This window comes from Equus quagga, chromosome 2, assembly GCF_021613505.1.
Source record: "Equus quagga isolate Etosha38 chromosome 2, UCLA_HA_Equagga_1.0, whole genome shotgun sequence".
Classification (NCBI taxonomy): domain Eukaryota; kingdom Metazoa; phylum Chordata; class Mammalia; order Perissodactyla; family Equidae; genus Equus; species Equus quagga.
Window position 1 is genome coordinate 177,717,247 of NC_060268.1, and position 26,855 is coordinate 177,744,101.

A 26,855-nucleotide genomic window follows, 5' to 3' on the forward strand; every position below is an offset into this window, starting at 1 on the left:
TTATAGCCATTCTAATGGGTGTAAGATGATATCTAAGTGTAGTTTTGATTTGCATCGCCCTGATGATTAGTGATGTTGAGCATCTTTTCATGTCCCTATTGGCCATCTGTATATCTTCTTTGTAAAAATATCTGTTCATATCCTCTGCCCACTTTTTGATTGGGTGGTTTATTTTCTTGTGGTTTGGTAGTGTGAGCTCTTTATGTATTATGGAGATTAACCCCTTATCGGATATATGATTTGCAAATATTTTCTCCCAGTTGGTGGGTTGTTTTTTCATTTTGATCTTAGTTTTCTTTGCCTTCCAGAAGCTCTTTAGTCTAATGAAGTCCCACTTGTTTATTTTTGTTTGTTTGTTTCCCTTGTCAGAGAGGACATCGTATTTGTAAAGGTCCTTTTAAGGCTGATATCAAAGGGTGTACTGCCTATATTTTCTTCCAGAAGTTTTATGGTTTCCGGTCTTACCGTCAAGTCTTTGGTCCATTTTGAGTCTATTTTTGTGCGTGGGGAAAGATAATGGTCTACTTTCATTCTTTTGCATGTGGCTGTCCAGTTTTCCCAGCACCATTTATTGAAGAGGCTTTTCTTTCTCCATTGTGTGTTCTTGGCTCCTTTGTCGAAGATTAGTTGTGCGTATATGTGTCGTTGCATTTCTGGGCTTTTAATTCTGTTCCATTGATCTGTGCTTTTCACATATTCTTAAATGCTATCAATTTAATTTTAGATAATTCAAATAATCACCATTTACGTTAAGCAGTTTTTTCAGTCTAGTAAACACTATTTTGGGTAAATATTTACTAAATCATTCACTGTTAGTAAATATTTAAAAGGGCAAGATTAAATGTTCTTTAAGGTCCCTTTTAACTTCAAGACTCATATCCAACCAGATTTCACCTGAGACTCAAGTTACTTCATTCTCTCAAATATAGTGGAGAACACTGGATATGATATTAACAAATATTACATTTATATAAAATTACAATTATTATACAATTAAAAATTACTGTTATCAGTATTATATTAACAATATGTTCTTATGCCAATATTATCTAACATTTTAAGTCTGGTGTTTACGTGGTACCTTTTATTATTGAGGAGTTTCAAATAATATTTTACTAGCGTAGTTGAATATTGCATCAGTAAATTGATTAAAAGGAAAGATCCTTCTTAATTGCTTTTAAGAATTAAACATATATCTAAGGACAACACCAAGGAACTACTAGAAATATCCCCTGGGTCTGTCTTATCCATTCTGTTTCCACACACTTAGGTTTCTATTACTTTTAGGAATGACCTTTATTAACTGAGTCATTAAAATCCAATGAACATAAACTCTTCCGGCCCCACAGCTGGATCACACTCTGGCAATAGGCAGACGATGACAGGGGTTACCACTGTTTTACAGAATAATAATAAGTCGATGATCCAAGAAATGACTCCTCAGGGAAAGGGCAAATTAAATAAGTTCACAACCTTGGGCTGTTCAGAGTGGATTTGGCTCTTGGCTTACACATTTACATGTTTAATTATTTTCTTTCTAAACTAACTGCACTGTTGGGAAGATAACCTGTGTATGAAATAACGTGGAAAACGCAATCAAATTCCTTTTTGTTGTTGTTTTTAAAAAATATTTAAGTACTGCAGTATTATCTCTTCCTTAATATTTAGTAAGTGACAATATCAAGGGCTAGCTTTGGGCGTCTTTAGCACCCCCTCTTATGATCTTCCCTAGCTCACCAAATCACCCTAAGCAAACACACAGTTTGAGTAAAAAGCATGTATATTTATCAAATACAGTATCAAGATAAGCCTCCACCTCCCACTTGCAGCTGTATTGCTCCCTGCCCCCTAAACTCCCCTATATAAAAAATCTCGGCCTGCCACAGGCCAGGCAGCAGTTTCCTGCTACACACCTGCCTTTTAAAAGAAATGCTAAATGGAGATCTAAGTTATTCCAATGACTAAGAGACTGAGACGTACACTTAAAGGAGTGAAGACTTCTTTCTCCAAATCTATTTGTCCAACCGTCTTCCCCATCTTTGAATAGGATTTTACCATCTTCCCAATTACTCCAGCTGGAAATCTGAGAGTCATCCTTAATTCCTCTCTTTTAGTCACCACCACGCCCATCTACCCCACCCACCAGCATGCCTGTTTATTCCACCTTCAAAATATGCCCTGAATGTGCACCTTTCCCTCCTTCTCTACTGTAATCACCAGTATTCCAAGCCACCATCTTGCTTAAACCATGATTGGAGGCTCTGCTGATTTCTGCATTTCCTCTCCTCCTCCCGGAACTCTGCTCCACCTGGAAGCCAGAGTGACCTTTTCAAAATACACATCCGATCATGTCACTCTCCTGCCAAAAGCCCTTCAAAATTCTTATGATCTAGCTGCCTCTTCAAACTCATCGCATATATGATCTTGGATGCATTATGCTTCAGGCGTGTCGGCCTTTCAGTCCCTTAAACATGTCAAGCTCCTTTCAGGACAGTGAGTTTTTGCACAAGCTTTTCCCTCTGCCAGGGATACATTCCCTCCTGCTCTGGCAGGTCTGACTCAGTGTCTTCTGGTCTTGGCTCAAATGTTGCCTCCTCACTGAGTCCTTCCGTCACTCCCTCAAGTAGGCAGTTCCCCGTCCCCGATGTTATTCTTATCTCTGTGCTTTTCTCTTCCTAGCAATGATCACACTTTGTAATTGTTTTGTTAATTTAAAAAATCCATTTCCTCCGCTGGAGGTGGAAGAGGGCCCTGTCTGCCCTGCCTGCCATCCTGTCTCTGTGCCTGACATGGAGTGAGCCCTGAGCAAGCAGTTATGGAATAGATGGCACTGCTGTTAACAGCTGGGTGCCTTATCTAATTTTATTTCCTTAGGAGTGTTGTGTGCCTAAAAAAGGAAAGCCATTTTACTCGACAACAGAAGGGGCTGTGCACTAGTGAAATTTGAAGTGCCTCTTGTGGAGTATGCTCCAGGTAGAGTTCACTTAAACTAGATGCTTATAAGTGTCAGGTTGATTACAAATGTGGCATTGTTTTTTCTTTAATAGCCTAAATGAGATGTTTCAAGAATCTCATTTTGTCCAGTAAAGTTAAGGAAATAGGCAAATAATCTTATTTTGGGGACCAAAGGACCACCAGATCATAGGCCCAACAAAATCTTTGCACTGCCATGGCATACTTATACATTAATTATCTGAGAGACTGGTAAGCCTTTAAGAATAATAAATTAATTTAGCCCAGGGATGTTTTTAAAAGTCTGTGTAACAATTTTTTGTCAGGTAGTCTTAGCTCCTAAAGAATATTAATTCTGTCAATTAGGTTATAATTCAGATATTAACATTAAGAAGTAAATGCTTATATAAATCAAGTTTAAAATTTTTTTAAAAACAACATCTTTAGAAATAGCTGTAGTTTAAAATCCCCATCAATATACTAAAATTCATTGCAATCCTGACCTCCAGATGCTCTGCCAGCCACAGGAAGGGGCAGACGACTTGATGATCTCAGCTGTGTCTCACCGCAGCATTATTCTCAGCCCAAGTCCATTCCTGATAACTTGGATTATACCCCCTCTTGACGGGACCAGGAAGCACTGTTATGACAGGCCTACTCTGGAGGACTTGCCCGGTCATGCCCAGGAACTGAACTGGCCAACCATATTGAAGGAGGGGTTTGTGCATTCCAGCATCATCCTCGAATGGCCTGGATGACTCATTAAGTACAGAAAGGTGTGCAAACTCATTAACAAGTAAACAACTCACACCACTGTTCAGTGCTTTTCCATGCTCACAGGGTTGGGTGGCACGCCAAGGACAAAACCGGAGATACTTATCATTGGGACCCTCCTGCCTGCATTCTGGGCGCATTTCTCTCCTGGCAAGCAGAAAGAAGGGAGGAGACATTCCTTTCTCTTAGATCCCAGGTGCCAGGTCCTTTAGCTGTGCCCTGCCCCCTTCCAGGTTGTCAGGGACCCTTCCTTGGCCTTGTCTTCTCTGGAGGGTCATCTCATTCTCACAGTCTCCTGCCTCCTTGTCTCTGCCTGGAATGCACTCACTGCCGAGCCACCTATCTGTACTTGAAAACGTTCTCTTGGACATCTCCATCCCTTAGAAACTTTGCCTGCTAACCCTTCCCCAACTAAAATCAGAGTTGATTTCTGCCTCCTAGGTACCGTGTCTGCATTTTATTAATGCTTTTATTATTCTGACATGTTGTAATTGATGTATATTTATATGTTCAACTCTCCCATTAGAGGTTAACTTGAAATAGATTAAGGGCTTAAACATAAGACCGGAAACTGCAAAATTTCTAGAAGAAAACACAGGGAAAAGCCTTCTGGACATTTGTCTTGGCAATGGTTTCTTGGATGTGACACTAAAAGCTCAAGCAACAAAAGCAAAAATCTGTAAGTGGGACTACATCAAACTAGAAAGTTCTGTACAGCAAAAGAAACAATCAACAAAATGAAAAGACAACCTACAGAATGGGAGAAAATATTTGCAAGCCATCTATATGATAAGAAGTTCATATCCAAAATGTATAGAGAAACTCATAGAACTCCATACAAAAAATCAAATAATCCAATTTAAAAATGGGCAGAGGACCTGAGTAGATATTTTTCCAGAGGAGATACACAAATGGCCAACAGGTACATGAAAAAGTGCTTGACATCACTAATCATCAGAGACAAGCAAATCAAAACCACAATGAGATAATACCTCAGACCTATTAGAATGGCTGTTATCAAAAAGTATTGGCAAGGACATGGAGAAAAGGGAACCCTGGTGCACTGTTGGTGGGAATGTAAGTTAGTACAGCCAATATAGAAAACAGTATAGAAGTTTCTCAATTAAAAATAGAACTACCATGTGATCTAGCAATCTCAATTCTGGGCATATATCTGAAGGAGATGACATCCAGATCTTTTAGAGACATCTGCGCTCACATGTTCCTTGCAGCAGCATTATTCATGATAGGCAAGATATGGAAGCAATCTAAGTATCTGTCTATGGATGAATGGATAAAGAAGATGTGATACATATACACAGTGGAATATTATTCAGCCATGCGAAAGAAGGAAATCCTGCCATTTGTTACGTGATAGATGGACCTTGAGGGCATTATGCTAAGTAAAATAAGTCAGAGAAAAAACAAATACTGTGTGATCTCACTTACATGTGAAATCAAAATAAGCTGAACTCATAGAAACAGAGTAGAATGGTGGTTCCCAGGGGGTGGGGGAAATGGGGAGATGTTAGTCAAAGAGTACAAATTTTGAGTTAGAAGATGACTAAGTTCTGGGCGTCTAACGTACATGGTAATTATACGTAACAATGCCGTGTTGTATATCTGAAGTTGCTAAGAGAAAAGATTTTAAATGTTCTCACCACACACAAAAAAGGTAATTACGTGAGGTGATGGAGGAGTTAACCAACCTATTGTAATCATTTTGCAATATAGGAGTGTATCAATCATCAGGTTGTACACCTTAAGCTTACAATTTTATGTGTCAATTATATCTCAGTAAAGCTGGGGGAAAAAAAAAGCCATGAGCCCTCATTATTTTCTTTCCTGAAGCTGTCTAGAGCACTTGGAAGGAACCAACTAACCCCAGTATACCAATTGCTTTTCCTAAAGAGTTCTAAGAGAGCAACTGCTTGGTTATCTTGGGCCTTGCCTCGTACAAGATTTGATTATAAGTGTCTAGTTTATATTTTAAGTAAGTTTGGGGCCGGCCCAGTGGCGCAGCAGTTAAGTGTGCACGTTCTGCTTCGGTGGCCCGGGGTCCCGGGTGCAGACATGGCACTGCTTGGCAAGCCATGCTGTGGTAATTTTTTGTTGAATGCTTGGCATTCTTTGTGAAAAATCATAGAGGTTATTATCCATATGGGATTTTGTTTCCTTTTGGTTGGCATTTAGGGTACAAACAAATCTCCCTAATTTAGTTGAGTGTGGTCTATTTTCAGTTCGCCGTTAGTTCTAGGATGTAGCCAATTCAGGGATCTTAGTTGAAAACTTGGGGTCTTTACTAGTGCCTCTCCTTTTCAGCAGAACTTACGCTTCATTTTTTGATCCCCAGCATCATGCTGCTGCCCATATTTGTGCTTATCTGTCGTCAGCAGATTCTTCAAGGAGGAATTGTTGGGCTCACTTGTCTGTTCCCTTTTCCCTGGGATCTTGGTCCCTTGAGCCTTGGTTGGTTTGGCAGTCTTCAACTCGAATGTTTTTGTCTCCCCAGCTCAGTGTGACTGTTACAAGCTCTATGATGCTGCTTTCTGTTTGTCTTCCATACCCCAGCTGTGAATGAGCAAATGTCCCCAGTGCCAATGTAGGGAGAATATAGGGCCGACTTCAGTGCTCTTTTCTTCTCTCTGGGACCTTCACCCCTCAAGTCTTGTCTACATTTGTTGTACTCTAATGCCTTCAAACAACTGGGGGGGGGGGGGGGGGGTTTCTTTCTTTTTTTGTATGTTATCCAGTTTTCTGTTCTTTGTGTATGTATTAGTGTGATACCTGCTGGAAGCAGAAATTGGTAATTAACATTTTAACAGAAGACCTTAAAAACATTTAATTCAAAAGAAGTAATCAGGGCTTTCAATACTTTCAATATTCTTTTCATAGCATTCTGTTTGGTTTTAACATCTGAAAATATGTGTAAAAGTTTAATTTATTAATCCGACAGCATTTGCCTATCTTTTAACTATTTAATATGTAGTTAGTTAAGTGAAAAAAAATAAATTTTATACATGATATCCATGTTGTCCAGTTTGTGAACAAATTTCATAAATCCTAGTTAATAAAGATAATTTGAAACTTAAGTAGATGATATTTTTGTGCTAATTCCTTGAGAATAAAGGAAACTTCTATAACTATTTTGTGCACATTGCATAGAAAGCACTTTTGATGGTTAAAAATATTTTTATATATATCGGAAATAAAACAAAGACAAAGATTATTAATGAAATAGTTTCCCCAGGGGAGAACAGTCTACTCTCCCTTAATATTTTGTTAATTTAGTTTCGAATGTGTTGAGGATAAGCCCTGAGCTGCCCAGAGGTGTTACTTCAGCCTTCTTGAGTCTTCTCAGATGTGCTACTCGGATGGCGTTGTTCTTTTCTCTGTTGACTGGCTTCTGACTCTCTGCATATTTTGGAGTAAGGACACTGCTAACTCTCAACTATATGTCATCAGTTTCAACTACCCAGGGAAAGACTGACTTTTCTTTCTTAATTCTAATTCTGAAATACAAGAGAAGTATTCTTATTGAACCACCTGCTTCCAACGCTCACCCCATGGCGGAAGGATGGAGAGGAGGCATGTCCACAATAGCTCGTGTGCAGGGAAAGCTGAAAGGATCTGGGTGAGAGTCAGGGCATTGTCAAACAAGGTGATTGTACAAAACCACAGCAGTTTCATGTTGTGCCCAGTGGTTCCATATTGTGCCCAGTGGTTCTTCTGCCTGTTGCTGTGGTCCGTTAGAGGGAGGCCTATTCCTCCCTGATTCGTCTCCTCCAAAATTGTCACAACAGAGGCAGGGACTGACTTTCCATTGAGTTACTTCTAAGATCCATTCAGAGAAGCAGGGATCTACTTTTTATGACTCAACTGTTTTATTTTGCTTAAGGTGACAAAGATGTCTCCTGCTAAAAATCAAAGCATTGTTGCAGTCAGGTCTTGCTGACTCGTGTAAAATTACCTCTTATTCTTTTATTTAGAGCATTCCAAACCTGAAGGTACTCAATGTCTAAACCTGAGTTTATTAATTAGTCTTCTTGCTTCCCATTTCTCAGAGTAAAATTATCATGACAGTGTTCCTTAGGAAAATCCACGTGTGTATCCGTAGCTGCTTTCTTGTCCTCCGAGGTGAGACAGCCACAAACTGAACTCTAAGAAATCTTTCACACAGATTAACAGGAACAGTTTAGCCTGGCACAGTGAAATCTAAGAGATGTGAAGTAGCCACAGAATTTTCACTTTATCGTCTGCAAGGGGAAAATAACTTGTCGTTCAACTCACTATCGCATTCCAAGAATGAGGCTGATGGAGGAATCACCGTGGCGACATTGCAGCCTGCAGTCTGTTCACGCCCCGGCGCCCTTTGAGTGGCGCTCTGGGTACAGTGTGCTAAAAGCTACCCCATTTCTTTCGCCACTGAAGACGGAATACGGCAGAGTTCACCGCAAAGCTTCCCAGTTTATTTCAGGACGGAAGTTGAAGACGGCTCAGTTCAGTAACTGAGATTACATCCATGACTGAAATGAACTTCAGAATGGGGACATTTGGCACGTTTCTCCCTGACAGAAGCTTCTGCGTCACCTGTCCTAATGGGATAAGAAATGGAAAGGTCTACGTCCTGCCTTCTGTGGCTCAGGTGCTTGTAATGACAGACTGTTTTAGGGTTAGCGGTGCTCCCCGCTGTGAATTGGGAGGTGGGCTTTTCAGATCTTAAAGGAGTAACAATTCCTATTCAAGACTGGCGGGAGCCCGTTTGGGCACTCTGTCTACATGGATATGCAGCCGGCCTTAACTTATGTTTTCTGTTATTACAAATAAAATCTATACATACACATAGAGACATATATATGTACTTTTTATTTCCAGAATTGTCATGCTATAGAATAATTCAGAGTTGTACAATGAACACTTATGTACTGGTCGCATAGATTGGATTGTTTCCAATTTGCTACATTTGATTTCTCTAACTCACTCTCTCACTCTCATTCTCTCTCTCTCTTACAGACACACATACACATGCACACACACACACACTTTTTTGCTGAACCGTTTGAAAGTTGCATACATCATGACACTTTAGGCCTAAATAGTTCAGCATGTTTCTCCTAAGAACTAGGACAATTTTGGGGCCGGCCCGGTGGCGCAGCAGTTAAGTTTGCACATTATGCTTTGGCAGCCTGGGGTTTGCCGGTTCAGATCTCAGGTGCGGATCTATGCACCACTTGGCAAGCCATCCTGTGGCAGGCGTCCCACATATAAAGTAGAGGAAGATGAGCATGGATGTTAGCTCAGGGCCAGTCTTCCTCAAAAAAAAAGGAGCTAGGACATTTTCCTCTGTAACTACAATACCATTAATACACCCAAAATTTAACACTGATACAGTAACATCTAATATGTAGTCCCTATTCATATTTTTCCAAGTGTGTTAATAATGTCCTTTATGGCTGTTTTGTTTTTTAAAAATAATTAGGACCCTAACCAAGATTATATGATGCATTTAATTTTCATATTTCTTTAGTCTCCTTTGGCCTAGAACAGTCTCCTATATATTTTTTTCTGTCTTTTTTTTGGTTTTTTTTTTTTTTTTTGAGGAAGATTAGCCCTGAGCTAACATCTACTGCCAATCCTTCTCTTTTTGCTGAGGAAGACTGGCCATGAGCTAACAACTGTGCCCATCTCCCTCTACTTTATATGAGAGACACCTGCCACAGCATGGCTTGACAAGCAGTGTGTAGGTCCACACCCAGCATTCGAACTGGTGAACCCCGGGCCGCCAAAGCAGAATGTGTGAACTTAACCGCTGCACCACCAGGCCAGCCCCCCCGCCCCCCGACTTGTTTTTTTTCCTTTCTGACACTGACATTTTTGAAGTGGTCAGGCCAGTTATCTTATAAAATGTCCCTTGCTGAATTTGTCTGATTGTTGTCTCATGATGTTTTAAGTCAAATAGTTTTACAAGAAATGTAATCTTACACAGATGATGTTGTGTCCCTTCCATTGCATCATACCAGGAGGCACATGGTGTCAGTTCTGTATAATATTTTGATACAGTGTCATTGCTGCCACTGAAAAAGAAGAGACTAATTTTCTGGCATGAAATGTAATTAAGATTTGAGGAATCTCTGTTAAAAAGAAAAAGACTAAGGGCTGGCCTGGTGGTGTAATGGTTGGGTTCGCACATTCAGATCCCAGCTGCGGACCTGTGCACCACTCATCAAGCTATGCTGTGGCGGCATCCCACATATGAAAAAATAGAGGAAGATTGACACAGATGTTAGCTCAGAGCCAGTCCTCCTCACCAAAAAAAAAAAGAAACGAAAAAGGACTAGTTTCTCAAGGCTGTCAGAACTAGTGCTACAGGAGTTGATCAATTCGTATTGCTTAAGCCACAAGTTGGTGCTTCATACTATTGTAGGTATGGGGTGTCAAGAGTGGCAGGTAGTATGGAAATGGAATACATACCCCTCTCCTCTAAGAAACCTCCTCCTAGCAGAGGAGAGAAAGTAACATATGTAAATGAATTTTCCAATGGGATGAGACAATATTTTTCAGCTTTGGGCTAGGGCACAGATTTGAGCATGACAAGAATAGTGAATCAGTGGCTTGGTAATTGAGCCAAACCCTACTTTCCATATTTTTATTTTCAGTTTCCCAGTATACACTTATGGTTCTAATTAGGCTCATCTCCTTTCTGCCTTCCATACTTACTATAGTCATTCATGTTTTCATCTCTTTACTCATGTGTATTCACTGGTGCCCTGCCCTCCACTCATCTCCACTCTCTGTGGTAGCCAACCTCCAAGATGGCCACCAATGATCCCTTCTGGTGTTCTCACCCTTGTACCCTGCTTCATTGTACCAGAGTCGGTCTGTATGACCAAGAGCATACGGCAGAAGCGATGATACGCCACTTCCAAGATTGGGTTATAAAAGACTAGGGCTTCTGTCTTGGGCTGGTCTTCAATCTCTCCCTTTTTCTTTCTTATTCTGTCTTTTTTTTGGACCACCTACCAATTGCCATCTCATGAACACGCATAGGCATCCTATGGAATGGCCTACATGGTGAGGAACAGAGGCCAGGAACCAACGAGGACTGACTCCTGCCAACAACTGAGAGAGTGAGCTTGCAGGCAGATTCTCTAGCCTCAGCCAAGCCTTGAGATGACAGCAGCCCTGGCTGACAACTTGCCCACAACCTCGTAAGAGACTCTGAGCCAGATCCACCTAGCTAAGCCCTTCCCAGATTCCTGACCCTCAAAAACTGTGAGATAATAGGTATTTGTTGTTTAAGGCACTAAGTTTTGGGGTAATTTGTTATGCAGCCTTGGAATCAGACACCATTTTGTATCTGTTAGTATGAAACCTGGCCTTCTGACTCTGGTCCACGCTGATCTCTCCCATCTGTAACGCCTTTTGCATTTTGTTTTCTTTTTACTCAGTATTTCTAGACTTTACTATTTTGCTTTTTGGATGAGTAGTATAGTTACAAGATTCAAAAATAAAAATTATAAGAGTATCTCGTGAAAACTCTTTTTATTCTTGTAACACTGCCACCCAGTTCCTACTCTCAGGCAGCCACCATGATGGTTTCTGATGTATCATCTCAGGGATAGTGTAAACATGGTATATACAAGCATACTGTGTACTCTGTTCCTGTCTCTATTCTGTACTGTGCTTTTTTCACCTAACATTCTATTTGCAGAGCTTTCTGTTTAGTACGTAGTGAGTTTTCTCATTTTTAAAACAACTGTATAGTTTTCTATTGTATGAATTTACCATCATTTATTTAACCAGCCCACTACTGATAGGCATTTCGTTTGTTTCCAGTCTTTTGCTATTGTGATGGTCTGAATTAAAGATGTCTATATCCTAACCCCCCGAACCTGTGAATATGCTACCTTTCATGGCAGAAGGGGCTTTGCAGATGTGATTAGGTTAAGGGTTGTGAAATGGGGAGAGTAGCCTGTATTATTCTGGTGGGCCCGATGTCATCAATTACCGGGGTCCTTATAAGAGAGAGGCAGGAGCGTCAGGGTCAGGAAGGTGATATGAGGATGAAGGAGAGGTTGGTGCAATACAAAGTCAGGAACCAAGGAACGTGGGAAGCCTCCTAGCTGGAAAAGGCTCGGAAGCGGACTCTCTGCTAGAGCCTCCAGGAAGAACAAAGCCTTTGATTTTAGCTGGGCAGGACCTCTTTCGGACATCTGACCTCCAGAACTGTAAGCAATACATCGTGTAGTTTTAAGCCTCTGTGTTTGTGGGAATCGGTTACAGCAGCCATAGGACAGCTGTTATTACAAACAACTACAGAGTGGTGTTAAATAATCTTGCGTATCTGACGTTTTGCTTTTGTGAAAATATATTTGCAGAGTAAATGTCTAGATGTGGAATTGCCCAAAGGCAGTGTTAGTTTTGATAATTGTTAAGTCACTCTCTATGGGGCTTACTGCTTCAACAGCAGTAAACATTGAGTAGCTCTTTTTCCACAGCCTCCCCACTACGTGTGTAATTAAACTTTTGGATTTTTGCCATTCTGCTAGTGAAAAATCCTAATACCTTTGAACAACCTAGTTATTGTTAAATATTCCTCATCTGCATGACATGTTTAGAATCTTCTTCTTGAGAGTTAGGACTAGGTCCCGATTTCTATTTTATGCTATGTTGTTTGCTTGTGTCTCTCCTAATACTTCACAAAGAGATTCTCCACATAGAATGATAAAAGGACATGTATCCAAAAGCGTCTATTCTACGATAGATAGTGGATAAGAAATTTGATGTAAAATCCGCTTTATCCATGTATATATCCATCCAGTTCCATTTATGAAAACAAAATGTTTCCTTTGTTTTGGATGAAAACATCCTAATTGCAATCATTGATGAATGAAGAGTTAAAGAGTGGTTGCCTGGCAATGTCCTGATCATCTTGATGTTTGATTGATGGATATAAGACAGGATCAACAAACACACGGCACGTGTGTGGCCACACCCTGCTTCTGCGCCCCTGGCAGCTACTGCAGACCTTTCCCACTAAGGTTAACATAGTCCAGGCTCCTCGTGGTAGCCAGTCCTTATCAATTATTTTGCACATGAGATAAACCTGTTCGTTGTACCCCATTTAAGGACCAACAGCTGCACCACAAAGTGTAACTTGAGTGCTTTTCCAGTGAAGAATGAAACATAAATAGAAACTTCTACCACCTTCCTCATCTTCCCTTAGCTTGGGGATAGTTATACTCCGTTTGTTATGTTTTCTTCTATTTATTTGCACTGACAACATCTTTTTTTACTCTTCTGAGATATTAAACTTCAGGGAAAGAAACAGCTATCGCCTTCTTAAAGACATTGGAGACTTAAGTTAGTTGCTTTTGTTTATAACGTAGCCTGGTTGGTTTGAAATTTAATAAAATTGTTATGGTGAAGTTCTGATCTAGGAAATACCCTGGCTAATCACTTGAGCTGCCAGCTAAAGTTCATCTATTTAATAGATAATGTTTAGCTTCAGTGTGAACCAGTGTTAGAGTACACATTCTGAATTTTCAAAACTTGCAGGAAACCACAAAACAATACATTAAGTGTAATAAATCATGGAAATAGAAAACAAAATCTGTTGACAGTGAGCCCAATTATCAAAATTCTTTGTTTCCTGACCAGTGATTTTTCCATCATTGTCTGATCATGTATGATCAGAACATTTTGATTGCTACTCATTGTGCATGACACCCAAACTTGAGTCCTTTCGTGGTCTGCCAAAAGGAGGGCATATTTGTGAAACAGACACCTTCCTAATGCCTGGCACTTCCTGCGCTTCGTTTACTCATTCATTGTCACATGGTAACTTGACTACAGATAGCTTAGCGTGAGTCAGGCTGGTTTGCCACAGCTGTTTCTACTAAAGCTTTCTCCTCTGATAACAGTCATTGCCACCACTACTTCCAAATGACATCTGTTTCCCTTAATTTTAAGTAAAAACAAATTACTTACAAAGTTGTGATAATGCCAACGGCACGCTTAAATTACCAATAGAACTGTTATTTCTAAACTCCCTAAATGCCCATTACAGTACGGGACACGACTCTTTCCCTCAGGAAAACTTCCTATGGACAGTAGTTTTTCTTTCCCCAACATAGAATACGTAAGTCTTCATTCTTCGAGATGTCACGTTCTAAATTTGCATTATTTTTTCTTTATTTTACAAAACTCTGTTGTGCATCTCTTTTTATGCTTTCTTAAAAAAATGCAGTAATCTCTTTTTTTTGTGGTAGTTTCCATACCCTACCCTCCACCTCAGCTAGACTGTAAGCCCCGTGAGGACAGGAACCAGAGCTGCTTACTCACATTGTGTTACCAGCATTTTTGCAGTGGAGGCACTTCAGAGGCACTCAAGTGTTGGTAAGTAAACAGAAGACCTGAGTGTGTAGGCAGGATTGAAAGCTTGAAGATGGAGGAAACCTATAGTGATACAGATAAAGAAAGGTTGATCCAAGGCAGTGTTTCTTAATCATATTTTTGTTATTTTTCCCCCAAGGAGAAAAATTCTCCCTAAGAAGAGAAATTAAATACTAGGAAGAGAAATTAAGTACTCAGGTATGGTTGAGCTTTGACAGATGACAAAGGGCCATTGAAATATCTAAAATCCTTTCTTCCTCTACCTCTAAGAACTTATTTGGGAGGATATCACCCCAGTGGAAAGTACATGATCTAAGGCCTGTGTCTCCTATTTCTTTGTGGGCTTACTTTCACTTCCTGAAAGTTTGATTTACTGTAGAAGGGGACGGGAGGTGGGTGGTGGTGATCAGAAGTGTGATCCATGAGCTCCTGGGTGGCGTTAGGCATGAAAGTGAAATGAGATCGAACTTCTGGCAATGACCTCTCATCTGATTGCTAAGAGGGATCCAGGAAGGCAGGAAGCAGTTGGCAAAGCCCTGGCAAAGGTTGGGAGACCCAGTTCTACCAGAAATAGATCGAGGAATACTGAAATGAACTTGAAAATGACGCAAAAGTGGCTTTGCCACGTGGCAGGAGGATTGCCCCTCCATGGGACAGAATCATTTGCATATCCACAGACCCGAGTTGTTTACGCTGCCATTAGTTCTTTTCAACTTAACATGCTGTACAATAGGTGAAAGGCAATGCAGGCTAGACACGAAGACCTGAAAGGGAGAGGGTGTGATGTGAACAGTGCAGTCTTCCCACTGGAGCACAGGTTTTCCCCTATAATTGGTAATTGCTTGGCTTTTTCAAATTTTAGATCGCTTTATGTATTAACTTCACAGTTTATAGTAACTGCTTGTGATTAGCAGTTTGTTTCTTTCTGTATAGTTTAATTGAATTGTTTTGCTCTTCTGGGTATGAAAAAGTAATGAGAGCTCTTAAATAGAATTTCCATCAATAGGAAGTAGGAGCTATCAGTATTTCCCTCACATAGATTTATGAAGATGTTTTAAAAAGACACCCTGTGTGTGGGCCTGGAACAAACTCTCTTGATTGCTTAATGTGTGTATTTGGTATAAAAAAAATTCTGTGGTTAAAACACTTGACATTTGCATTAATCACAATAGCCAAAAGATGGGAGCAACCCAGGTATCCATCAAAGATGAACAGATAAAACAAAATGTGGTATATGCAGACAATGGAATACTGTTGAGCCTAAAAAAGGCAAGGAATTCTGACACATGCTACAATATGGATGAACCTTGAAGACATTATGCCAAGTGAAATAAGCCAGACCCAAAAGGACAAATACTGTATGATTCCACTGTCAAATAACAAAAATAAAACAATTTAGTAGCAAGTGTGTCCTGTATTCAAGAGGAAACAATCCATGAACTGAGGGAGTACTCTTCCTGAGGGATTTTGGGCAAGAGCGAGTTTTATAGAGCATTAGAAGCAGTAATGCTGAGATAGGGCGTGATTGGCAGGGAGTGTGATTGGCAGGGGGTGCATAGCTGACTTTATTTAGAAAGATCAGGGAAATCAGTATAGAGCCCAGAGTTGGCTGGGCATCTGGGGATTAGCTGACTGGATATACTGTGTTTCTGGTCAAGTAGAGCATTTATAGGAACATGAAATTTCGATTTGCTTACATGGCATCCCAGGTAGGAGCAACTCCATCTTGGGCCTAGAAATGTATTTCAGTATCACTTACCTAGAGGAGTCAAATTCATAGAGACAGACAGTAGAATGGTGATTGCCAGCAGCTGGGGGAGGGGAAATGGAGATTTGTTTAATGGATGGCTACAGTGTTTTAGTTTAAGACGATAAAAGTTCTGGGATGGACAGTACTAATGGTTGTACAACAATGTGAATGTCCTTAATGCCACTAAATTGTACACATAAAAATGGTTAAAATAGTAAATTTTGTTGTATATTTTATGTTTTTAAACACTGTCATTTGAGCACCTACAAAATATGAAGTGCTTTACATATATTTCTACTAATCCTTAAAACTGCGTTGCCTAGTAAATATTACCCCTGGCTCACAGATGAGAAAACTGAGCCTCAGAGAGGCTAGTTACACATCCAAGTTCTCACACTTGGGTCTCAGAGCTGTTAAGTGTGACTTTGTTGTTAGTGCTGTCAACCTAGCAACCCTGTGTACGGCAGAGCAGAACCCTACCCGTTGTTTCTGCGCCATCCTCTCGCCTTCCGGCACTGTATCAGACGATGCTCTGCTGCCACTCATAGAGTTTTCATGGCCAACACGCAGCCACCACAGTATGACAACCACCAGATGGATAGTGTGGTTCCCTGACAGGAAAAGGAAGCCCAGGCTGCTGGGATGAGAGCTCCTGATCGTAACCACTAGACCACCAGGGCCCTTTGAATAGAGACCAGCCAACTATGGCTGGGACTGCTTACGCCTACACTTAATTGAAAAGGAAGGAATTTGGGAAAGTTTGGGAATTTGGGGAGGAAAGGGAAGGCTTCAAGATGAACCGGAAGTCATGAGAATTACATAGATTAAGTCCTAGTTCAGTGAAGAGAACTGGGAGTCAGTACTGTTCGCTACAGAGAATACTCGGTAAGGAGCTAACTGCTAATATCACTAGGGTAGGGAGTTGTTTAATGTCAAGTATAAACAAACACTAGAAAACACTGGAGGTAGGAGTTTTCCTTTGAATCTCTTGTGACTGACCTGGGAGACCTGGGAAAGAGTCATTATTTTGTTTAGTCACATGGAATGTTGCAGACTAGCCAGTGCCTCAAGCTAGTGGTGGTTGCAGCTATTCCGTTGTTGGGCAGGCACCATGACATTTAGATAGGATCGAGTCTTTATGGGATAGGAAAGGTTTGAAGTGGGTCAAAGGCATGTAAACCCCACTGACCGTATCGGAACCTAGCTGGTGGCGGTAACATTTTTCTGGCTGGGATTCTGCTGGGGCCCTTTAAGTTCACTTCCTTCCTTCTTTTGTGACCCTGGGTACACCTGCCCACAGCGGCTATAGAATCCTTACCCTGTGTGTGTGATGAAAGTGCTCTGAGATGGGCCATAAACCTTCAGGTAAGTTTGTCCACCAAATTTGATTATAATGGTTTCTTCTTTCTGACCTTTTTAACCAACTCAAAAGCTGGTTGATTTTACTTGTGTAATCATATGAATTCCCTTGGGAGTGCTCATTCCTGATTCCTTGCTTCACCACACAGTGAGTGTGTTTTTATTTGTTTCTGCCTATGCTGCTACTGGAATCTTTTTTTTTTTTAATCACTGTGACTTTTTACAATGAGTAGAGTATAGATTTTGCTAATGCTACAATCAATAGTAGTTCCTTTCAGTTCAAATGACACTAAGACCATGTCTAATAAGATGGGGGAATAATATAGACTTAGACAACTACTGTCTCTTTCACTCTCTGTGAGTGTGCTTTTGAAAATTGTGTTATTTTTAACTCACTGTGTTTGTTTTGTCCCTTTGCCGAGGGGCATTGTGAAACATAAAATGTGGTTTCAGACTATGGTGAGAAAACACAATAAAGGATGCAGAAGAAGAAATCAACAATTATTTGGACTGTACATTTTGCTTTCTCTGTCTCTGGATTTAAGATATAGACGAAACCTTGAAATTTCTGGCCTTTGAGGCTTTGAGGACTGTGATGGTACATGAGCTCAGTTTTTGAAGTTGGATGTGACTTTGGACCAAATGTTTCCTTACAGCCCTTTTCATAAGGTGTCCAAATGAATTTATTCTGCTCATCACAATTCACTAGATTTATGAAGCAGGAAATTTAGGAAAGTTTTTTTCTTTTTTGCTGACAATGTTTTTCTTGGTAGACTTTTTCTAGTAAGAAATGTTTCTGTCTCCTGGAGTCGTCCTAGTGGTAAGTGAAAACAACGCTCTGGAATGGTTGTTTTTGGCAGAAGACCACATAAACATTTCTGTTTTTCTATGTGATTTGTGAGTAGGGTTGACAAACACTGTTAAAACAATGATCATAAATAGAGACTGTGTCAGAGTTTGGGCTCAGCCACTGTGTTTGCTGTTGACCCAGCGCAAGCACTGGGAAACTGATATGCCATCAGTGGTGCAAAATTTACTGCAACGGTTTTACAAATTGCTTGCCAGAACTCAAATCTATCAGTAGACGTACGCGTTACGAAGTTGGTTATCTTTTTTGGTTAGGATTTCTTTTTTTTTGAAAGAGGCTTAATACGAGTTTATATCCATTTAAGAATCAGTTTCCAATGTATTAAAAATAGCTTGTGTTTGTTTTAAAACAAATTTGGGGGGTACTTATATATACCTACTATTGGTGGTGCTGCATACTAATTTTGCTGGCCATCTAATTAGTTCATCCATTAATCAGAAAACATTTGTGGCAGCCTCCCTGCATCCCCTCCCTTAATCCTGGCTGTTCTTGGCCTCTTGCATTTACATGTAAATTTTAGAATTGATTTAACAGGTTTCACAAAACTTGTTGGGATTTCCATCAGGATTAAATGGATAGGTCATTCTGGGGAGAACTTGACAGTATCAAATCTTCCAGTCCACAAACTTCACTTATCTCCCCATTTATTATGTCTTTGGTGCATTCTAAAATTATATGATTTTTCTCTATGAAGGTCTTACATATTTTGTGGACTTATTGCTAGATTCATTGTAGTTTTGGTACTATCGTAAATTAATAAGTTAAGATTAAATTTTGAATTGTTGGGTGTATGACTAGCTAACTTGTCTATTTATAGATATATATATATTTTTTGATTCTCAGTGTACATTATCATCTGTAAACAGGGTTTTTTCATTGCCAATTCTTTTGCTTTTTATTTATTTTCCTTATTGCACTGATTAGAACCTACAGTAAAATGTTGACCAGAAGTGCTGACAGTGATCATTTGTCTTCCTTCCATTTTCTGAAGATGCGCTCAGTGTTTCATATCGAGAATGATCTCTTTTATTTGTGACAGATCTCCTTTATCAGAATAAGGGAGTTCCCTTCTATTCCTAATTTGCTTAGGGTTTTTTTTTAAGTCATGGAATGGGTTTTGAATTTTAGCAAATACTTTTTATGCATCTGAGATGATCATTTGTTTTTTTCTCCTTTAATCTGCTAATCTTAATTGTTTTTTTTCAGGTTAAAATGAAACATTCCTGGAATAAACAAAACTTACATTATCCTTTTTATATATTGTTGTCTTTAGTTTGCAAATACATCTTAAACTTTGTTTTTAAATTTATGTACAATACACTTAATCTTTTTGGTGTACAGCTCTATGATGTTGACAAATGCAGAGTCATGTAACCATACCACAATAAAGAAACAGAACAGTTCCATCACCCAAAAATTGCCTTGTGCTACTCCTTTGTAGTGAAACCCTCCACCTTTAACCCTTGGCAACCACTGATCTGTGACCGTCCAGTGTTGTCTTTTTCAGAATGTCATATAAATCAAATCGTTCAGTCTGTAACCTTTTGAATGCTACTTTCCTTAGCATGGTGCATTTGAGATTATCCATATTGTTGTGTGTATCATCCGTTCATTCCTTTTTATTGCTGAGTAGTATTTCATTGTATGGATATAGCGTGGTTTGTTTATCTGTTTGTCATTGGAGGAAGATGGAATATTTCCACTTTTTGATGCATTGTGAATGAATTTGCTATATATATTCACAAACTGGTTTTGAAGCATAGTTTTTCACTTCACTTGGGTAAATACTGAGCAGTAGGATTGCTGGATCACATTGTTAGTATATGTTCGACTTTGTAAGAAATTGCCAAATTGTTTTCCAAAGTGGCTGTACTATTTCAGTTTCTTTAATGATACAGGAGTATTCAAGCTCTCTAAGTTTGGTATTGTAGCGGAGGCAAAACTTTACCTGGCCGGTCTTAGGTTTTCAGCTGGGGCTCTTCAACAAAAAGTCAGATTAACAAGAGAAAAACAGACTCTTAACCTGTGCGGCGCACATGACACAGGAGAAACCTCCATGAAAAGTAACTCAAAGTGGTGGCTTAGAATAGCCAGCTTATATAGCATCTTCAACAAAGGGCAATATGTTTGTAGAGAAATGACAGGAGAAAGGAAAGCAGTTTTAGGCTTCTAAGGGCAGCAAACTGTGGGAAGGTAAATATGTGGGAGGAAATGAATAAAGTAAGGTTTGCTTGCAGATTCCACTCGTTCTATCCCTGGGCTGATAAAAGTCTGTTTCCAGGAAAAGAAGAATTTATATCCTGCCTTTAGGCAGAAAAGAGGGAGGGTAGAGAGAGGTTTTTCTGTGTTTGCTGCTACTTAATTGTCTTCAGCTCAAAATAATTTTTATGTCGAAGAGGCATATTTTGGGGTGACATATTCTGGTTTCCTTCAGTAATCTGTCTTTCAAGGAGTTCATGTATTTAATCTAATTTGTAGAATTTATACACATAAAGGGTTTTTTTGGTGATATCCCTGATTAGCCTTCTAATATCTGTAGGGTCTGTAATGATGCTCGTTCTTTCATACCAGGTATTGGTAATTTGTGTTTCTCCCTTTTTTCTTGGTCAGTCTGACTAGAGGGCTACCAATTTTGATTTTTGTTTTCTAAGAACCAGCTTTGTGTTTCATTGATTTTTTTTTTCCTCTATTGTTTTTCTGTTTTAAATTTTATTGATTTCATCTCTTGTATTTAGTCTTCCTTCTGCTTGGTTTGGGCTTATTCTGCTCTTCTTTTTCTACTTTCTCAAAGTAGATGCTTAGATGCTTGACTTGATACTTTTCTTCTTTTCTGATGTAATAATTTAGTGCTATAAATTTCCAAGTACAAATTTTAATAAGTTGATGTTACGTTTATTCAGTTAAAAGTATTTTCTAATGTTCCTCGAGACCTTCTCTTTGCCCTATGGATCATTTAGAAGTATAGTGTTTAGTTTTCACACATTTGGTAATGTTCCATAAATGTTTCTATTGATTCCTGGTTTAATTCTGTAATCAGAGAACATACTTTGATTTCAATTCTTTAACTTTGTCAGAGTTTGTTTTGTGACCCAGAATATAGTCTATGATGTCCTGCCATATTGACTGTTCAAGTTTTGACTTCTTTTCTCAATCTGTCTGCTATTTACTTTTCAAAGTCCTCAATTCATTGCTGTTTATATTTCGTCCAAAGTTTTTCATTTTAATCAGTTGGAATCACAGGTTATAGCACACGTAGTGAATCTTGTCTGGTATCACAAATTCTCAATACATTTTTAAAATAGTTTCTCATCCACACCAAATAATGTTGGCCTGTAAATATCTTTTCTTGGACTTGCCTTGTTGGCTTTTGGTATCAAGGTTATTGTATCTTCAAAATGAATTGGGGAGCATTTCATCTTTTTATATTCTCTGGAAGAGTTTGTGTTAGATTTTTGTTTTTACTTGTATGTTTCATGGAACTTTTTGGTGAAGCCACCTGGGCCTAGAAATTTCTTTTAAGGGAACATTTTTTTGACTACTGATTTAATATGTTTGATATGTATAAGACTTCTCAGTTTTTTTAACCTTTTTTTAAGAGTACAGGTGATGACAAGCAGTGTGACAAGTTGGAGCTGGCTGTGGAAAGTACCAGTAACCTGCATTTCTTATGGGTTTCTCATTGTTGATTGTTGCGTTTGTTTTTTTTTTTTCTGGGAAGGATTTGCCCCGAGATAACATCTGTTGCCGATCTTCCCCCGCATTTTTTTCCTCCACAAAACCCCAGTCCATAGTTGTATGTTCTGGTTGTAAGTCCTAGTTCTTCTACGTGAACCGCCACCACAGCATGGCTACTGACAGACGAGTGGTGTGGTTCTGCACCCTGGAACTGAACCTGGGCCACCGAAGTGGAGTGTGCCACACTTCAACCACGAGGCCGTCGGGGCTGGCTCAGTTTTTATACTTTTTGAGTCAGTTTTGGTGTTTCTTTTTTCTGGAAATTTCTTTTTCTTCTATACTTTAAGGTCTATTGGCATAAAGTTATTCATAATTGCAGCTTTTCAAAGTCTTCAGGTCTATCGTGCAGTCCTCTTTTTATGCTATGTATTGTTTATCTTTCCACTGCTCTTTTTCTTGATAACTCTTGCTAAAGGTTTTTGAATTTTATTATGCTTTTTAAAGAACCAAGTTATAGCTTGGTTGATTCTATTGTGCGTTTCTTTTATATTTCATTCATTTCTATAATGTCTTTCCTGTTTCTTTCTTTGAGTTTATCTTGTTGTTCTTTTTCTAATTTATTGACTGATGCTTAGTTTATTAATTTTTCAATGTTCCTTTTCTAATGTACACATTTAAGACCATAACTTTCCCTTTAAGAATGAACTCAGCTGCATCCCACAGTTTTTGACGTGTAGAACTGATGGTAATGAATTTTCCTTAGTTTTATCTTTGATCTGTGGGTTATTTAGAAGCTATGTCTCAATTTCTAAAATGTGGATTTTCTAGTTAGCCTTATGTTTTCCACTGTTAGCTTAATTATGTTATTGTCCGAGATTGTGATCTGTATTGTTCCACTTCTTTGAAATTTACTTGCTTTAACACTCAAGTATATGGTTAATTTTTTGAAATTGTATCCATTTACTTGAAAGGAAGTAAATTTCTGCAGTTGTTTGATCTTGTATTCTATATATGTCCATTGAGTCTATTTTTTCTTAATGTCGTTAAAATCTTCATCCTAATTTTTATAATTTTTCTGTTTACTGAGAGGTATGTGTTAATATCCCACTATGCTTGTGGTTTTGTCTATCTCCTTATATTCTGTCAACTTTTGCTTTCTAGTTTTTGAGGCTATATTTGTGTGCATATGATTTCAAAAATTTATATATCTTCTTGGCAATTTGAATTTTCATCACAGTGTTTTAATTCATTTATGTATGCTCTCAACTTTCTGTATGATTAATATAGCTATAGTAGATTTGGTTAGATTTGCTCTGTGTGCGTGTGTGTATATTACATGCATTTTTAAATACTTTTTACTTTCAACCGTTCTATATCTTTATATTTTAGATAAGAATTGGATTTAACAATTTTTAACTGAATCATTTAGTCAATTTGCTTATATTATGTATCCTGATATATTTAGATTCTATATCTATGGTCATGGGTCTGATGTGTGTATGTATGTATTTGTGTCATCTTATTCTGTACTTTCTATTTGTCCCACTTTTATGTTTTTTCCTTCCTTTTCTTTCCTTCTTCTGGATTGGTGGGATATATTGTCTTCTCTAGTCATTTGGGAGTTAAAGTCTTTGTTTATATTTTTTCAGTGGCTATCATATTAATCTAAACATGCATATTTAAGTTATAAGTGTCTAAAGGAGGCTTATTCTCCTCCTAGGGGATACAAGAACCTTAGAATACTTTAACTCCTCTTTTTTTTGCTTTAACTCCTCTTGAGTTATGCTATTGCAATATGTTTAAATTGTATTTTGAGATACCACGTGCAGTTGCAAGAAATAATACAAAGAGATCCCATATACCCTTCACTCGGTTTCTCCCAATGGTAACATCTTTCAAAACTATAATACAATATCACAACCAGGAAATTGACATTAATGCAATTCGCTGATCTTATTCAGATTTTACCAGTTTTACACGCACTGGTTTGTGTGTATTTAGTCCTATGCACTTTTATCACATATACGACCACTACCATTGTCCAAATACAGAAGAGTTTTATCAGAAGGATTCCTTGTGCTGCCCTTTTATACCCACAGACACTCCCCTCTCTTTATAACCCCTGGCAACCATTAATTTGTTCTACTATAATTTTGTCATTTTAAGAACATTATATAAATGAAACCATGTAGCATCTAATCTTTTGAGATTGACTTTTTTTAATTCAGCCTAATTCTCTTGAGATTCATTCAAGTTGTTTTGATGTATTTTAATTTTACTATTTTCTTTTTATTTTGTGGGAAATTACTTCTGTTGTTTTATACATTTAATATTTGTTTCGTTTTAACCACAAATTCACCATTTTTTTCCTGTTCTTCATTTCTTCTTGTATCTCAGACCTTCCACTTGGGGTCACCTTCTTCCTGCCTGAAATGCATGTGTCGGTATTTTGTGTAGTAATGGTCTCCTGAGGCAAACTCCCCACATTTTTGTGTATTGTAAACTTTCTTGATTTCATTCTCATACTTTTTTTTTAAAGAAACTTTTATCAAAGTATAAGATACACACAAGTAAGTACATACAGATATGAGAAACATTCAGGTAAGATTATAAATGTACAGCTCAGTGAATTTTTACATAGTTAACATACAAGACATGGAACATGACCAGCACCCCCAGAAGCCTCTCTTATATTCCCTTCCAGCTGTTACTCTCACCTCCTTCACAAAGAGATCTCCCATCCTGACTTTTTACACTATGAGTATGTTTTGCCCGTTTTTGCACTTTATAAATGGAATCTTACTTTTCCACGTCTGGCTTCTTTTCCTCAACGTTGGCCTTGTGAGAGACGTCTGTCGTGTTGCTCACGTCAGTAGTTAGTTCATGTTCATTATTGTGCACATTCCATTTTACTCATATTCCACAACGTATTTCTCTCTTCTGCTGATGCTGCATTTGGGTTGTTTCCAATTTGGATCTATTATAAGTAATGCTGCTGTGAATTTTCTTGTATGTATCTTTTGGTGCACGTGTGTATAATTTTATTGGATATGTACTTAGGAATGGGGTTGTTATTTTATAGTGTATGTGTATATTCAGCTTTAGGAGATAGTGCTAAACGTTTTCCACACTGGTTATGTCAATTTATACTCCCACTACCTGTGTTGTTTCCCATGCTGCCAAATACTTAACTATTGTATCTGCTTTCCAAAATTTTTTATTTCAATTTAGTCACTCTGGTAGGTGTGTAGTGGTATCTCATTGTGTTTATAATTTGAATTTCCTTGATGCCTAAATAGGTCCAACATCTTGTCATGTTTTAGTACTGGCCACTTGGATGTCCCCTTTGGGGAAGAGCCTGCTTGCATCTCTCTCCTAACTTTCTGTTGAGTTGCCTGTTTGTATTATTGATTTGTAGGAATGCTTAAATACGTTCTGGATCAAAGTCCTTTGGTTATATTTCCTCCCTATGTGGTGGCTTGCCTTTTCATTCTCTTAATGGTTTCTTCTGATGAATAGAAACAATTAATTTTAATGTCGTCTAATTTATCAATGTTTTCCTTTATGGATAATGTTTTTGGTGGTGTTTATAATGGTTTTTTTTTGCCTAGTCAAATGTCTTGAAGATATTCTGTGTTATATTTTAGAAGCCTTTTCACACTTATATCTATAATCTATCTGGAATTGATTTTTACATATGATCTAGATTTTTTTTAATATGGCTATCCAGTTGACTTAGCACCGTTTATTAAAGTGACCATGTTTTCTTCACCGTTCTTCAGTGTCACCTTTATTATAAATCAGGCGCCATAGATAGATAGATAGATAGATAGATATTGGCCATTTTTCTGGTCTCTTAGCTCTTCCATTGGTTGATTTGTCTATATTTTGTTTGGTTCTGGGAATAAGAGGCATAAAATATAGACCCTGCTCCTAAAGTGCTTACTGTCTAATGTAGGAATGAGTTAAATAAACAGCTAATTTCAATATAATGTGGTATGGAAGAAAATAATGTTAAAATTGTGACTGAGTTTAAATTTTTAGAATTAACCTGTTAAGATTCACTTTAGCAAAGAAATTATAATGCAGTAGTAAGACTGTTCTCATAACTGACAGATATTTTGCATTTCATTACTTGGGTTTTCTTTATAGTTTACCATACACAAATATATCCCTAAACATGCATTGTTTAGTTTTGCCTGTTTGGCCTTAATATAAAATGGCACCACACCACAAGTATTCTGTACTATTTTTGTTATGGTTCAATTTAAGCTTTTAAGACCGATTACACTTTAGTGATGGAATTTCAGGCAGCGGGAAAAGTTTTGTGTCAGGTGCTTCCATTAAATCAGTAGTTCCTAAGATATGGTACACAATATGACTTTAGGCAGTATTTGGACAAACATTTTAAAGCGTTATTTTATATTTATTTTTATAGTTACTTTCTATTGGTAAAAAAATGATACTGGTTTTTCCATTTGCTTATGGCATAAAATTTCAAGTCACTTTAAGAAGATTAAGTCAATAATTTTACAGGTGGTAGGTACTTTGTGTTCTGTGTAGCATGGTAGAAATTTGAGGTGATATGGGAATGACATACTTGGGTAACACTGCCTCATAGAGTGCTTTTCTCTGGCCCAGGCAATGGACAAGGAGGATTATTATTGTCTCCTTTTGGCCAGGGCCACTATCTGGCCCAGGCAAAGTTGCTCCCTAGAAAGTTACATTGGCAAGCTAGCAGCAGGGCACTAAGTAATATTGTGAAAAAGGTCAGATCTATCTTAGGTTTGCCATTCTTCCTCTGCTACGAATGCCTACTTACCACTGAGCATGATATTAGGGATGCACATAATTGAATGTCAACAAATTTATAACGTCTTTGGTCACAAGATTAAATACCACCTGTATCTGGTCTTCTTCCTTGACAGATGAGGAAGTAAAGGGTGGTCTCCGGGGCTCTTGTTAGGGTTTTGGATTGAGGAACACATGAGCACGTACTATGAGCTATATCCTGAGGAGAGCCTCTGTTCCAGAAAGAACATAACACTCGAGGGTGGGCTTCAAGGGACAGGACAGAAACAA

General features: G+C 38.4%; 2 protein-coding genes across 6 annotated transcripts in view; one reads left to right on the forward strand and one right to left on the reverse strand.

Moving 5' to 3' along the window:
• DHX32 (DEAH-box helicase 32 (putative)) overlaps nucleotides 1-3,596 on the reverse strand; it is a 58,475-nt gene extending 54,879 nt beyond the window's left edge. The window contains exon 1 of the mRNA XM_046654061.1: nucleotides 3,456-3,596. The gene's annotated coding sequence lies outside the window, so the exon portion shown is untranslated. The remainder of the gene's footprint in view (nucleotides 1-3,455) is intronic.
• FANK1 (fibronectin type III and ankyrin repeat domains 1) overlaps nucleotides 1-26,855 on the forward strand; it is a 116,392-nt gene that overhangs the window by 2,856 nt on the left and 86,681 nt on the right. The gene's annotated exons all lie outside the window — the stretch shown is intronic.